Raw genomic sequence first — 16632 nt, 5'->3', positions numbered from 1 at the left:
CAGGTTTTAATTAAGCGGCTTTTGTAGAGCTGAGTCAGTTCACTTTTAGTCATGGTGTTTTTTTCTTTGTTTTTTTTTTTTTTTTACTAAAGTAATTGCAGCAACACCACAGTGTAAAAATACTCAGTTACAAGCCCTGCATTCAGAAAATCTTACAAGAAAAGGTACATAAGTGTTTGCATGAAAATATACTGTACTTAAAGGGTCCATATTAGCCATACGCTAATTTTCAAGCTCATAATTTTGTGTTTACATGCTTATGTTCAAAAAACATTTTTTCTCTGCAGCACTTCTATCCACCCTCTGTTTGAAACACTCCATTCAGGCGCCTGTCTCTTTAAGGTCACAAGCCAGCTCCAAATTCTGTTCCAAACCAGCTGAGCATAATGTAAGCGTGTTACATTGTGATGTCATCAAGTAACGTAACAAAGGCTGAATTGCAAACTTTTCATTTCAATTTAGGAAGAGTGTTTTTTGTGGGAGTGAACTCCACTCGGCAGGACTTTGGTCTTTGTAACTTTGCAGACCCATTACATGCTATGCAAGGCGTTAAAGGAAAGGGAAAACCTAAAAAGCAAAATATGGCCACTTTAAAGCACCAAATGTAAAAGTGCTCATCATGCAGAATAGCCCATTTCAGAGTGATATATATTGGATTATAAATATTGATGCATTATGTTTTATATCACTTTAATATTGCATCTGATAAAGACAGATCTGATTTCAACTATATATACTGCTGTGCTATTGTGTAGCTTAATCCATAATAATCCATATAATTTGGTAGTTAATTCATATTCCGGTCATGTTTTAAACAATGTAAAATGTTCTGCCAGGTGTAATAAATTGCCTGATATGTTTTTCTTTTGGCAAAATAAGTTCAAATACCTTGTTAAAATGGCTTACACATGGCTCTACACCTTGCCTTCATTTAGTTTTCAAGGATTAATGAATATGCAAATAGTACCCACCCTCTCCACAAACCTCCCACCCCTCAACCCACACCCCTACCCGTTAAGTAGCTGCACCTGGCTTCTCCTTTGTTTTGCAGGCTAATCATAGTAACCAGCTACATCCAGCTTTGCCTGTGGGCCGGGCATCAGTGCTAATGATATGTGTAGCGCCACTCTGTCACTTAACGCCACTTAACGGGATTGGTTCCTTAGGTTTATGATGTCATATACCCAGCCTGACTGAATCTGTTTACTTGAGACTGTCCTTATTCAGTGAAGTTTCAAAGCGAGAAATGCTCAGACATGGCTTTTACTGCTTACCTTGTGCCTAATATGTCTTGTAACACATGAAAAACACCATATGGACATGTTAACAGGGTTAAAAACCCGATTTTCACTGGAGGGGGTTCTTTAATATTCTAAATCTGCACAGTAACTATATTGTCAAATAAATGTGGAGGAGAAAAAAGTACAATATTTCCCCCTGAAAGCTAGTGCAGTAGTGGTCGTATTAAGTAGCAACAAATTGAAATACCCAAGTTTGATGACATCATTAGGTGGGGAGGGATCATGGGAGCAGTTGGCTTCATTGTTAAACCACCAGCATTGCCAATGAAAATCTATCAGACATGGCTCAGGCGGAAATCACATTCATGGACAAGGTAATGTTAAAGTTTCATTCACATTATGTTAAGTCACGTTCCCAATATACTTCCTCACTCTCTAATGTATCTGTGTTTTCCTGACAGTTATAGCAACTAGCAAATACGCTGAATAAATCACTGATTTCTTTAGGATAACGGACAAAATATATGGCACAGATTTTTAGACACTTTGATGCAGAAATAGTTTAAGTTGTATATCGCTTTAATGTTAACGCTGTTAAAGGTGGTGTTGATTTTCAACTATAAATACTGCTGGGTGCAGCTTAATCCATAATAATGATATGTTAATAGCTGATTTATATTTTGTCCTAATAATTTGAATCTGCAAAGTAAATAACGTCAAATAAATGTAGAAGAGTAAAAAGTACGTTTCCCTCTGAAATGTGGTGGAATACAAGTATTAAGTAGCATAAAATGCCAGTAAAGTACAAGTATCTCAAAACTGTGCTTAAGTACAGTACTTAAGTAGATGTACTTAGTTACATTCCACTCCTACATTTACTTCTCTTATTTCAAAATCTAAATGAAAAATTAAATTTATTTGGTAATGACTGGGCTCCATCCCGCCACGCTGTCGCATGATCTCCTTTAGTGTTCATATACAACAGAAACATCACCTGCTGAACTGCTTTAATCAGCTCTATCAGACCTTCAGACCCCCCCTCTACCCTGTCCTGCCCCGCCTGAATATACAGTGATCAATGTCTCTGCGAGTCCTGAGACTTTCCTCTCCTCCTCGCCCCCTGCTTGACTGGAGCCATCTTGTTTAGAGTGATGGCTCACTCACGCAGGTTCACGGCTGCTATTGTAAAATCACCCAGCGTTTAATTGAAACAAATGACTATAATAATAGAACATTATCCCTGCAGGCACCCAGCCATGACAGCTTTAATTAGAGGCGCGTTCGAGACTGATCCTTCAAAAGCACAGCCGCCGCGCAACACGGCGGTAAACACGCCTTTAGGTGGGGGAGCCAACCCTGGGCCTCACAGCGCTCAAAGCTACTTCTCATTCACCCTGAGGGCAAAGCACTAACAACTCTGTTCCTCAAAGAGCCTTCGAGCCTCCACCCCTCCCGACCGTCCCCCTCCTCACACTCTCCCTCCCTCCTCTCTCTCTTCATCCATGTCTTCGGTTTATCAAGCTTATATACACCCAGGAGGGTCATTTACACAAGCTGAGGAGAATTAATAAGAGAGTGGATTTATGAATCATACGCTACTTAAGTATGAAAGCAAAGGCAAAACGCTGCTTCTGCCTTCGTGTGACATCAGACAGATGCTAAGTAAGGAGATATGATGGGCAGCAGATGCCGGGATGTTTGAGGAAAAAGAAACACAAGCTTTAAGGTTTAAGAATTTGTTGACGCTTAATTGGCTGTGTTTCAAAAAGTAGTCGAGATGACTTATAAAATATTATTCAATAAGGACAAGGGGACTTTGATTCAAATGTAATATGATGCTGTGATCCAGGTGTATATCAGCCAACTGTATTTAGCAACACGCTATTAGAACCTCATTTTATTTATTAGCTTGGCAGCCGCTCCGTGTTGCCAAAACAAGACACTGTAAGGTCACTTTCAATCGTTCCAATTACATTGCTAGTCAAAAGGAAAAATATAAAATGCTTGCTCTTGCACCTCCTGCGCTGAACTGTGATCAAGTAATTAATCTGGCAGAAAAACAGCAATACCTCACAAACTAGCAGCATAAGGAAGTAATTATGAGTTTCAATACAAACTTTAAAAGAGAGCAGAAGCAGTTTATTCCAAGAACGTCTCAAGTAGCCACGCTGTTGAAATGGACTTTGCCACATTATCTCTCAAAGCCAAATAGAGAGCGTGCCAACACATTTGATTTTTTCATGAAAAAGTAGGAATGACTCGTGAGTTGCACCACATAGATAAGTGATAAAACAGACACAAAAAGGCAAACACACAAGTGAAGTTATCATAAAAGTAGAAAGTAAAAAGGTAAACTTTTACAATGTTGTTCTTTACAACTGCTGGCTTTAGTGCTGTATTAGGAAAGTACTCACAACCAATAAAAATATAAACAACATTTTTGATTTTGCTCCCATTTCTAAAAAGTTTCAGTAAAACACTTTAAGACTTCTTCTACACACACAAAAGGCTTATTTATCTTAAATTTTATTCACAAACTTCATGTTAGGGAGCACTTCTCCTTTGCCAAGATAATCCATCCACCTGACAGCTGTGGCATAAAGAGATGCTGATTAAACAGCAGGATTATTACACAAGTGTACCTTTGACTGATCCTAATAAAAGTCCTCTATAAAGCGTGCAGTTTTATCTTGAAAAAAGACATTTATTAGGCACTGAACTCTGGCTACTTCACCATAGGGCAACTTTTTTTTTCCCAGGAGGGCAAAGTCATGACCTGTCCAATACTTTGTCTGATTGACCAATCACTCTTAATGCTGAAATCTAACCAACTCGACCAACAAAGGCAACGAGCACTAGCCAGTCAGAGGCAGAGGAGGGCAGGTCATGACTTTATCCTGGAAAGAAAACATAGGTATCTGCAGATCAAGCTGTACATGTTAGAGTGGCCTTTTATTGTGACCAGTCCGAGGCATAATCGAGGTTTGTGTCATAACCAGGCTATTTAATAAACATCTCTAAAGAATGAACTGATTAGATTTGGTGGACAGAGATACTGTAACCTCACATCCATCCCACTCTCATAAACACAATATCCCAGGTATGTTTGAAGGGAATTTTTCAAACATTTCTTCTTGGTACAAACGTCTGCCTGGACTCCAGGATGAACTGCATCGATTTTGGTGGTCCTTGTGACCTCACTAAACCAGAACTCAAGAATTCATACTCTAATTATGAGAACATTTCACACAAGCAGTGATGTAACTTCTTACATATAAATAATTACACATATGTACATTACAAAATGAATATATTTGTAATCTGTTAGAGTTACTGAGAAAATCTATTGAGTTAAATCACAATTACTAATCAGAATGTTGGTGCTTACAAAGAGGTTACATCTAAATATTCTTTTCAGGTTGCCTGGCGGTGATCTGCACTCTGCAGAGTGCACTCTTGTAGTCGACTATATTATCATTATTATCATTATGATTATTATTAAATCTAAATGTATGGCTGGAAGCATTTGCACAAAAAGGCTGATGTCCCTGCTTGTGATTGACTGTCGGTTTGAAAAGTACAGTACCACCCTGAACGCCACTCAGAGTGACTCTGTGGCAGCAACAAGGCAGTGGTTGATTTGCAGATAGTAATGTCATGATGTCCCCCTCGGCACCATCCTCCATGTTCCTCATTACCGCTAATGTCAGAACCTCCTTTGCTTTTATTCCCCCCCTCGCTCTTCCGCTCTATTCTCTGCCCCCCCCCCCCCCTTTCTCTCCTCACTTCTCTCTCTCTCTTGTTCCTCAGTCTTTTTTATTCTTTCGCAGTGTCTCTTTCTCCCCCTGTCTCGCTCCCTCTCAGCCCGGGCGTGTCTCTGAGCTCACCTCACAAAGCACAGCGTCAGAGAATCAGAGCCTCGTCTGACATGACATGTAGGAGACGGTTGTGAGGAGCGGTAGGGACACACACTCTTGACAGCAGAAGGCAAGGCTCCTCTGCTCCCACTAATGAGACCCCTGACTGCCGTGTCAAACACACTCAGTGTGTATGTCTGTGCGTGTGTGTTGTGTATGTGTGTGTGTGGGCGTGCCCATGCTCGCACAACAATAAAATGAACGTAGATGCAGAAATAATGAACACAAAAACAAGAAAGAGCACACAAATGAAAAGTAGGTGCACATATATACAGTACTGTATGTGCAGAGCAAGTGGAGGTCATGGGAAAGTGATTTACATGTCTGTAAAATCCTCTCACAGATCTAATTCAGGCGTATCAGACAAAAGCCAGCTTCACCTTATTCCCCAGCTTTGAACTCTAACAAATATCACAGATGGTGGGTTACCAAAAAAGTTAACTCATTATTCCTGTTATGGTACACATGATCACACAGGTTACTGCATTACACATTGAGTTACAGTCTAAAGGCTTATTGTTTTGCAATTTTTCATAAAAAAAGCAAACAAAACCTATGCTATTCGCCATAATTTGGTGCAAAAATAGAGACATGACGTGGAAAGATGTGAAGAGATTCAAATTGTTAAGTCAGTAATCCTGACCAAGGTGCTGGCTAAGAACTGGAGTTGGTCTCTGGGTGCTGCTGCTCCTAATACTAGGATGGGTTAAACACAGACACTGACTCTCACTGTATCGTTGTACTTTGTATGATTGTATAATGTCACAATAAGATTGACCTTTTTTAAAGATAACTAAAATGTTTAATTGTTTACTGAGTTATTACAATTTGCTGCATTTCCATTAGTGAACCCACACTTTCAAATGTTTTGCCCTGTCAGCTGTTTATGTAATGTTACATTTGCACCAATAGCAGCATCTTTTGCTGAGTAGCTTATGGAAAACTAGGGATACCCATCCCTAGTTTTCACCTAGATTTAGTGTCCCAACACATCCAAAAGCTCTTACTGAAAAACAAAGATCACTAAAATGCATGTGCAAGTTAAGCTTTTTGCTACAAAGCAAGCTCAGAAAACAGTCCCAGCAATAGACAAAATAGAAAGTAGACTCAAATGAGCTACTAGTTTGCTATTAATACACCCTCTTAGCAGGTAAAATAATAATCAAACTACGGTTTTGTACTTAAAATTGTATTTTTTTTTCATTTTTTTAAATAATTCCCTGGATTGTAATAATCAAAACAGACACAAAATTTTCCCAATTAGAAAACAATGTGCCTGAAGTTCTATAAATGCAATGAAAACTGAGTCATAACAAGGATTCTGTAAAATTACTATAACACTATCTGTTTTTCTTCTTGTTCCTACAGTTGGATTCTTCACTGTGCAGAACGGTGTATGTGTAGATTTGACAGAAAAGGGCCGTTTTCACATTAATCTACTGATCAGTGGAAAATTTCTCTGTGCTCATTGAAAATCTAACTTTTTTTTTTTTTGCAGTAAAAACATATTAGACACATACAGCAGACTATCTGTATTTATGTCTTAAGACATGTCTGGCTGGGGTCCATAAGCTTACTCTATCTTTGGTGAGGTATTGGCCAAGCATTTCTTTCTATTCTGATATCAAATACAAACTGTGACAACATAATAATTTCACAAGACATTTTTCCTACTTGCCACCACCGAGGATGAATGTTATTCTGCCTGTAGCTTGCACAGGCACAGTCCTGGGTTACAGTAACACCGCGCATGATGGAGAACTGCGTTATATGAATAAACAAAGTGTTTTAATCACCCTGACTCGAGCCACTCTCGTGCACATTAGCAGACAGAGTGTCAGTGTTGTGTTGAACTGGTGGCTGGTGGCACAGCAGGGGAGACATCCCTGAGTGAGATGACATGGGACGGCTCTCCACCACCACCACCGCCACCAGGGCAGAATATTCCTCGTGGTGAAAGCACAATGAGCTGATGGATGGTTGAGATAGGGCACAGTGCAATATGGACACGATTTCATGGCATGATAAATCTCAGCAGGGGCCCGTGGCTAAGTGTAATATGAAATCCCTTATCTATGTATCTGCTTCATAATGCTGGCTATCTGCCGCAGCTGAATCTGCCTTTGTTTCTGTTCTTTGCTTGAATGCCACTGTTGATCACATCGACAGTATGGAGGAGGACGCTGACAACAACATGAGCGTGATAACACATCTTTTACGCAGTTGTTTTTGAAATACGATGTGATGAATTATCTAAATTGAAAATTGTCACTGTAGAGATCCTCTTCCATTACCTGGGATCACACTGATAAGCGAGGTTATTAGAAGAGATTTTGCATAGCACTCCTTTACTGCCGACGCTGTGTTTGTGCAAAACAAGTTTAAATTACACCTGCAATATAAATGAAATGCAATTTGTCTCACAGACCTGATCCTTTTAAAGTTCGGCGCGTGTGTTATTTAACACCATCTCTTTAGAATTTCTGATTAAAAAGAGAGAAATTAAGTCAGCACCTTATCCTCTGATTAGCTTAATCCGATAGGTTAATTGACTTTATCAGTCAGGGTGGAGAAAATAGATGAGCCATCCCAGCCTGCAATAAAAACCCCACCAAAATGATGAAATTGGAAAATAACCTATATTTCTTTTAAGATATTTCTTAATATACAACTACAGTTTCATATCACATTGCCAGAGAAATAAGGCACTTTCTCCCAGGAGATGAGAAAAGAATTGAATTTTTCCTTATCGGTCATCTATTTTTCCACAGAATGCTATTACTTGCTGCCTGCCGTTGCTAAGCAACAGGAAATATTAATAGGACCTTTTATTAGCTAGGCTTTACCAGTGGAGTACTAAAATGAGGAAGTGGAAAACATGAATGTGTTACATAAATCTCTGAACCTTTCAGGGTTTGCACAAGTCTCTGTTTGTCCAGTGATTTATGGCTGTGATGGTTCATTTATGGGAGAGGGAGGTGTGAAATGCCAAATGGAACATTAGCCTAAGGGACAATTTGAAAATAAATAATCACAAAAAAAAAAAAAAGTGAAAAAAAAAAAAAGAAGTGTATTTTTTTTCCCCTGCAGATTTCAAGAGGCTATCAAACAGGCAAGCGATATTTTTGTTCTGCTGGGGGCATTGATCATTCAAAATCATCTGTGCCTGAATCAACATTGGAATAACTAATACAAGTCCTGTTCTATCAGTGGGCTTGTTGAACTGTGGTGAAAAGCGACAGACATTCCATCATTTTCCAGCAGACGCTCTAATCCCTTTAAAAAATGACTGAAAATGAAGGTCTTTCAAAGGAGAAATAGCTTTTTCTTCATCTGAATGAAAAGTATAGAATAAGGCAAAGCCTCAAAGAGCAGAACGTCTTTAAAGGACAATTTTAAAGTCCATACTGGAGAAGTCTAAACACATTTAATTGCAATATTTCAGAAAAACACTTGATAACAGTCCAGGTGAGATGCAGCCCTATTCAGTTTCCAGACTTCAGAATTAGGAGGCCAAGATTGTCTCTATAAATGCATCACTTTATCACTAATCCACCTTTTTTTCTCTCGCCCATGTTTATACAAAAACCAGCAGGTGTACAGTATGCGATAATACGTTTGCCGAGACCCTCCATCAGAGAGAGAACACATTAAAACACACCTCTGCTCTCTTATCATTAATTCATCCCAGCTTGTCTGTGACAAGTTCAGTTGACATTGCAGCTCATATTTCATTCACACGAGGCTCGAGGAGCGAGCACCTGCCAGGAGCACTTAATACCTCGCGAGTAAAAAGTAAAGAAAGAAAAGAAAACACAGGCATCCACCCAACTTAACATGACAATCAGGCTGGGATTAACACTTGATAATTAACCTCAGCAACTGAAGATAAAGAGCTTGTGTGAGGAAAATTCTTACATTTAAATGTTGCTAACAAAAGAAATTAAGAGTATGAATTTGAATATGAATGCAGCCTGCGGATCTTTAGGGTGCCACAACCCCTTATTACAACTGAACTGACCCTCATTCATGTCTGAGTTCTGCAAAATAACAAACGAGATAACACGCACTTAGAAATAAGGGTTCCAAAATGGTTATTCCTGAAAGGCTGAGGTTCTACCCAGAACCATTTGCTTCTGTAGAAAGGGTTCGTCTAGGGTTTTTTGTAGGAGTTCTGTTAAGAAAGAGTTTTGTCAAGGATTGTTGTGAACCATGTTATATTCCAAAGGGTTCTAGATGAAACTCTTGGAATATAACATGGTTCGCAGTAGAAACCCCTTGGTGAGCAGAACCCTGGATCTTGTGGATTTGAGATCAAACCTTTGGAATATAAAGGAGTTCTCGGTAGAACAGCCTGGGTGGGTTTGAGATAAAACCCTTAGAAAAGATTCTCTCTAGAACTGTGGGTTCTTCTTGGCACCCTTATAATGTGGAGAGATTCTGGTCGGAACCTCCAAAGAGCATTCTAGGTGGAACCATGGCACCACAGAAGAGTTCTCCTCAGGCCATTTTCCACCAACATGGAACAGACCCTGTTCTAGATCAGTCATCCACCTAAATATATATTAGTTTAAAACCTGAAAAGTTGGTTCCCAGCTGGAACCAAACCAAAGTGGGCGTGTTGACGTTTAGAAAAGGTTCCACCAGAAACCAAAAGGGGTTCTACTAAGAGGACAAGGCGAAGAACCCTTTATGGTTGTAATTAGCATTGTTTATTCCTAAAAGTGTAGTGGTGTAGTAGTTTCCTGGAGCTACGGCTGCGTCTCTGCATTCATACTGTAGCTCTTTCTGCTAACACATAGCCGTTTCACATAACATCCCTCGGCTGATTATACATTCATCATCTGTTACATATTCAAAACATCACACTCGAGCCAGTTTGATGATGGCTAATATTGCATGCATCAGTGAGGAACATGAAAAAAACTTAATCAAAGATAATTTATTCCAGTTGCAGGCACAGGTCATATGAATTTGAGGAGCGTTTTAAATATAAACTATAATTGAATATGGAGCCTTTCTGTTCAAATAGATTGCAGATGTAGTCGTCACAGGCAGCGCAGGTGTGAAGCACATGTAAATATATATCTGTCCAGCCAGTAATAAAGTACTTTTAGCTTTGGGCGAGTTTTGGTGTAAATAAAGACACAACAAACAACAACAACAACAACAACAACAAGGCCACTTCACTTGTGAGTCCAGAAATTATTCACTAGCAGCAGCAGCAGCAGCAGAGATGTGTATCTTCTCTGGGCTGTATTGATAAGATCAATGCAACCTGAGCATGGCTATTAAATGTCTAATGTGTTTTGGAACTTGTAGATGCTATGACAGTGGGGGCATTAACTGAGAGAGGCAGAGAGGCCCTGCCAAGTGCATCAGAGCATCAGAGAAAAGAGCTCTCTGAAAGATATCAGGTTTGGCCAGGAGGGGCTTCAGACCGCAACATAATAAGCATCAGCAAAAAGAAAAAAAAAAGAGAGAACTTATGAATTGAAAATGGCCTCTTTACAAAATTAGGATAGTACAGTCAATTATGTCTTTCAGGTTTTGAGTCAGCAGAAGAAAAGTCACCTGGTTGGAGAGTCCAGTGTGTAAGATTTACTGGTATCTGTTGTCAGAACATGGCAGAAATGTAATATTATAATCATAAGTATGTTTTCATTAGTGTATAATTACCTGAAAATGTTGTGTTTTCATTACCTCAGGAAGAGGCGTTTGTATCTACAGAGGGAAGCACCATGTTTCTGCTACAGTACCCCAGAACGGACAAAGCAAACGCTGGCTACAGAGAGGGCCTTTCATGTGTTTTTGTGGTTCTCCATCATGCTTAGAAGGGAAGGGTGAGGCATGAAGTATTCGTTTGCAATCTACAAGCCACTAAATTCATAAAATTTCAGAAAATAGTGTTTATAATTTCCAGAATACTCAAGGTGATATCTTCAAATTACATCAAACAACAGTCCAGAACCCAAAGAAAATCTATTTATAGTGGACCAAAAAGAATTGCACATATTGACCCTGAAGTTCCCCTCCAGACAACTCTGCTATGATTGTGTTTAATCTGGAATTCATATTAAAAAGTAAAAAAAACAAACAAACAAACAAAAACAAAAAAGGACCAGATCAGATCTGGCCTCACGCCACACCAACCACCTTTGCATGTTTTTCTTTACCATTAAAAGAGCAGCGCGCATCAAATGGTTAGCATTAGCACTGACGAAAAATCTAAGAGATCTAGCTATACATGTTTCAGCCTCTGTTGTGCACCGAAACCTACGACTAGCAGAAGTATCATAATGGTAAATGTAGCATCTTTTATTTATGTTGTTTGTTACCTTTTTAGCTTGTAACTGTACACAGCTAAGGCTAACTCTCGTTCTTTGTATGGATTTTGGGTTGCAGGTTCTTTTGCCTGCCTTTTCATATGAAATAGCAACTGGCTTTAAAATAAATGCACAGAAAACAAATTTTTGAGTGTAGGGGATCTTTACGAAGTGAGTTTTTTGCAGTTTTGCATCAAAAATGACAAATTATCACATTATGTTTTTTTGCTGATTGAGTACTGAGTTCAGTTCTGCCTGTGTTGCCTCACATAGTTTATTCCTCTGTGTCATAGACCTCAATTGTTGTTTAACTGCTAAAAAAAACATCCCACTGTTGCACTGGCTAACATGTTCCTTCACTACTGTGAACATGAGCATCGTCAGTTTCACATATGCATGATGGTACTACTGTTGTCCCGCTGCTCTGTACTTGTTTCTGTCTGTCTCTGCTGTTCTTTGGCTTTGCTTATGTCTTATTTTACAAAGTTGTTCTTAATTTCTTTTTCATGTCTGTCCTTGCTTATGCTTGTTTGTTGCTGTTGGCCTTGTTTGTGTTGTTGTGCTCTTTGTTTTTGCCTTGTTGAACTGTGACTTCCTGAGCTTTCATCGTTTGTGCTCTGCTTTTACTGTAATTAACACGCTGTTACTTCATGATTATCGTTTCTTAATCTTAGTTTTATATGGATTTAGGCTGCCAACTTTACATTCGGCCAGACACTATGGATGGGAACTAACCTAATGCTAGCATATTTACAATAATGTTTATTAATAATACAGTCCCCTGTAAATAACGAAAAATGTATTAATTCACAGCTGAAAATAGTCCCCTACAAATTCAATATTTACTCCTATTTGACTGACGCTTGCTAAAAACTAAATGAAGTATATCTTTGTGAACAGTTTATTTGTATTTGCACCTTCAATGGGAATAAATGGGCTTGGGCTGGAAAACCACAAACAGAGAAGGGAGGTCATAAAGTATTTAAGAAGGACTAACACGTTGCTAGTTTTAGTCTTTTTATGGAATATGGAGATAAGAAGAAAAACACTCTATTTTGCATGTACATGAAAATCTTGGTAGCTGTCATTGGTCAGTAGGATCCACACCCACCTAAAGATCTGAATCTAAACACCATTTAGTCCTACTGTTCGTCTTACCGCCACACAAGAAACACACACTATCTATTCCGTCTAGCTGCTCCCTGACTATGATCAACTGCTGCTGTAATGCTGCTCTAAACCCTTTTTGTTATATAATCGCCCTATTTATTTTATGTTTATATTGTTGCACCTGCAATGGAGTACTTTGAAACGTCCTCGTACTTGAATCACGTAGGTGCCCATTTAAAAACCAGGAGCTCTCAGCCTTTTGTGGAGACAGAATAACCTTATTTCACTCAACTGAATTATCTCTAAAATATCTAATAATGAAATCCAGGAGGTACAGAAAACTGGAGGTATATGCTCATTTTGAATAAGAGTTACCTCTTTCCTCTTTGCAATTTCTTCTTGCTTTCCTCCCCACAATGCCCTCCTCTCTCTCTCTCTCTCTCTCTCTCTCTCTCTGTCTCTCTCTCTCTCTCTCTCTCACTCTCTCTCTCCCTCTCTCCATCCTCACCCCCTCCTCTCTTCATCCAACTCTATTGCACTCTTTTCATTGCCCAGCTCACGTATTGAATCTGCCTGATGAAAACAGATCTCACTGCAGCACCACAATAGAATGGCTGATGCAGGAAAGATGAACCCTAATGGATTTTTTTTTCAATGTGCTCAAGATTGAATATAAGGCCTGACCTCCAGATGTAGTGGATCCATTTCAACAGCAGAGATATTGTTTATAGTGAGGACACAGAAACACATAGACACACTCGCGGACACACAACGTCAACGGCGGCGGCAGCAAACCCCCTTTTTCTATCTACATACACAAAACACTCAAACAGTGTATTCCTCAGCCGATGAAACAGCCTAAAATTAGAATTAACCCTTTTTATTTATCTATCCATGTCAAGTGAGGTATTCATTATGATAGCATCTCGTGTTTGAACTGCAGAGTTTGCTTAATTACTCTGCTCAACAGACTGTGTCAAGGTGAGGCACCAATTTAATAGACACTCCGTTCTCAGCACAAATGAACCTCTGCTACGGTTTGGTAGTTTTGCCAGGCAGGCTATTTGATTTAGAAATTTCTGAGTTTGCTTTATATGCTGCCTTTTTTTTTTGCAGTGAAGTTGAAGCAGAGCCCTGAAAAGATCTCCCGTATGTTCACTGAGCTTCTCTCAGAGCCAGTTAGATATATTGAGGTTTAGGAGGTTAAAACAGTTTTTTAAAGATCGATGATCACCTGGATAAAAGCTATTTGGTGTCATTTCCAGTGCTGTAATTTCTCTTGGTGTTTTCTTGGTTTACTTGTGTTAATATGACCCTGAATATGAACTGAATTTGGATAATTTGTGTGGAAGCTCTTTAGCCCAATATGATGAAAAAAAAAAAAAAAAGAAGAAACTTTCACGAAACAATGACTTAGTATTAAAAAAAAGAGAAAAGAATCTCCATATAATGATGTAGTATGAATGTCAAATAATGTCTTATCTCAAAATAAAGACTTTGCACCTTAAAATTGCTTGGTATTAATGAAGAAAACATCTCAAAACAATGACTTTGTATCTCAGAAAAATATGAAGAATTCTCAAACTAAAGGCTTTGTATATCAACCTAATGACTTGGTATTGCAAACTAATGAGAAAAATAATGACTTTGTATGTCAAAGTAATGACTTAGTGTTGCAAAATCATGAGGAAGATTATCAAAATAATGACCTGGCATTTCAAAATAATGAGAAACTTATTTCTCATTAATTTACAGGATCTGTTCTTTTTCATCATATTGGCTGAAAAGATCTTCCATGCTTTTGAAATACGCGTCTTATCTTTTTGTCCCCATTGTCAAAACCCCAAAAACACTTCTTAAAAACACCACACCTGGTTGTCGGTGACCAGCATTTGTAGTATGTGTGTTTGGATTGCGTGTTCATTGTGTGTCATTTCAAACATTTCACATCTCATGCATTTTTATCACACACGCAACCTGCAGTATTCAATCTATTAAACCAGCGAGTGTGACCCTCTGTAGCAGTAACAAATATCCTGACTGCCGAGAGAAAGACCGGCCAATCAACCACTGTCTCCTCGGCAAAAGGTCATGACCAAAATGTGAAATGAATATGAAGATAAATGACGCATGAATCCAATACCTAGGGGGAATATTCCAACATTATATATAATATATAGTGTGTTTATGTTTCAGATTTTTATCAGGCTGTATTTCCACTGTATGCTGGCTGTTGTTTATCCTTATCTCTTCAGTATAATACATTATACTTGACCTAGATATGCATTTGTATGTATTTCGTGTATACTGTATATAATAGACGCTCTAGTCTTTTCATTAACATAGACGAAACACACTGTTGACCTGTCATTTTTGATGACGCCTCAGACAGAAAAAGAACAATATAAACACGTGTACTACTGTATATTATGAGCTGCACACTGTCTATTATATCACAAAAGGCACAGCTGTCGAGTAGCTGTAGCCGTTCATGTCTGTTTATGACATCAGTCAACGTCAAGCAAGTTATGAAGCTATGAAATTCTGACCTTGAAACCCTGAACACAAAAAAAAGTTTGCATATGTTAATACTGTTGACCATATGTGCTTTCTCTTTGAGATCTGCAATCAATAAAAAGTCACATCTGTTCATATTTTAAAGGCAAGCATTGAATAAAACATCAAACACTGATATAAATGTTACAAGCACTCTATTAAATGCACATCTATTACAGTATTTACATTTTTGTCACTGAATAGGATCCGAAAACTCGACTTTGAACTCCACTCATTTACTCATTTTCTTTCCATGTAGGACTATGCATAATATAACAGCTGCTAACTAGACAACCTTCGCTTATTGCATCCTATAGGATACATTATGTTTCTTGCATAAGCTTTACATATATCATTTGTTGTGACAGAAAGCTGCTCTATTTCCTGCAGTTTTCATGAATGCAATTATGGTTTGGAGATGCTAATTTGTGGAGGAGCAGCTCTGTGTGGAGCTGAGGGAGTAATCAGCACGTATTCATGTTTGAAGGCTTGACAGATTGACCGATGCATGCTGTCGAGGTAGATATGATGCTGATGGATTTACCCACAATCCCTTTCTCCATGCATCAGAGCTGACATGGCAACCGCTGAACAATCACTCAGTTCTCCCACTTAGCCACCTTTCTTCATCGGCCAGAAAATTGCATTTACCTTACAAGGTTGTAATCTGTTTCACATTAAAAGCCGTTTAAAGATGGCTGGTTTTGGAGGTTTTCACAATATCCAGGAAGCTTTGAAAATCATTTTAAAGGTCAAATTTGTCTAATCACATCATCTTCTCTCATATGGAAGCCCATTAATGCCAGTGGGCAAAAAAATAAGAGAAGATCTTGTAAGTCAATATGAGGATAAAAATTCTCAAAATAATGAGTTGGTATTGCAAACTAATTACTTCATTCATTATTTTGAGATATTTAGTCCTTATTTTGAGTTATCAACACATTATTTTGAGATACTATTGAGATATGAAGTTACTATTTTGAGATAGTAACTCATTACTTTGAGAAGGTTTCTCATTATTTTGAGACACAAAGTCATAATTTAGAGATATTCATATTTTCAAGAAAGTTTCTCATTATCATTATATAATTATTTTTTTTCATTACATTGGTGAAAATGAGCTTCCATAACTCTACTCCGTCATCTTTTTTCCCCCTAAAATGCAACTCTGTGTATCTGTTTCAGCGTGTGGTGTCTGCTGAGTGTCTCTGTGAATGTGTACATATGAAGGTTAATAATGCGCCCTCGTGTCCTACTGGGTATCTCAGATAGAAAAACTAGTTTTGGCATAAACCAGCACAGATGAAACCAAACCACATACTAAAAGGGTTTGGTTTAAGTTCTCTGAGGCATCGAATCATTTTCACCATAATTAGAGGCCTAAATTGTCAGAAACATTTACTGAAAATATCCCTAAATGTCAGCTTTCAGGTGTTACAGGGGCCCCCGTGGAATGGTTCAGTCCACGTAGTGCCTACTCAC

General features: G+C 38.5%; 1 protein-coding gene across 2 annotated transcripts in view; it reads right to left on the bottom strand.

Annotated features, from left to right (window-relative positions):
- The window catches only part of tox2 (TOX high mobility group box family member 2), a 151555-nt gene that overhangs the window by 33079 nt on the left and 101844 nt on the right, over positions 1 to 16632 (bottom strand). The window lies entirely within an intron of this gene.

This window comes from Lutjanus erythropterus, chromosome 2, assembly GCF_056507025.1.
Source record: "Lutjanus erythropterus isolate fLutEry1 chromosome 2, fLutEry1.hap2, whole genome shotgun sequence".
NCBI classification, from domain to species: Eukaryota; Metazoa; Chordata; class Actinopteri; order Lutjaniformes; family Lutjanidae; genus Lutjanus; species Lutjanus erythropterus.
The sequence above is the reverse complement of the archived record's forward strand: the minus strand, read 5'-3'. Positions and strand labels throughout refer to the sequence as shown.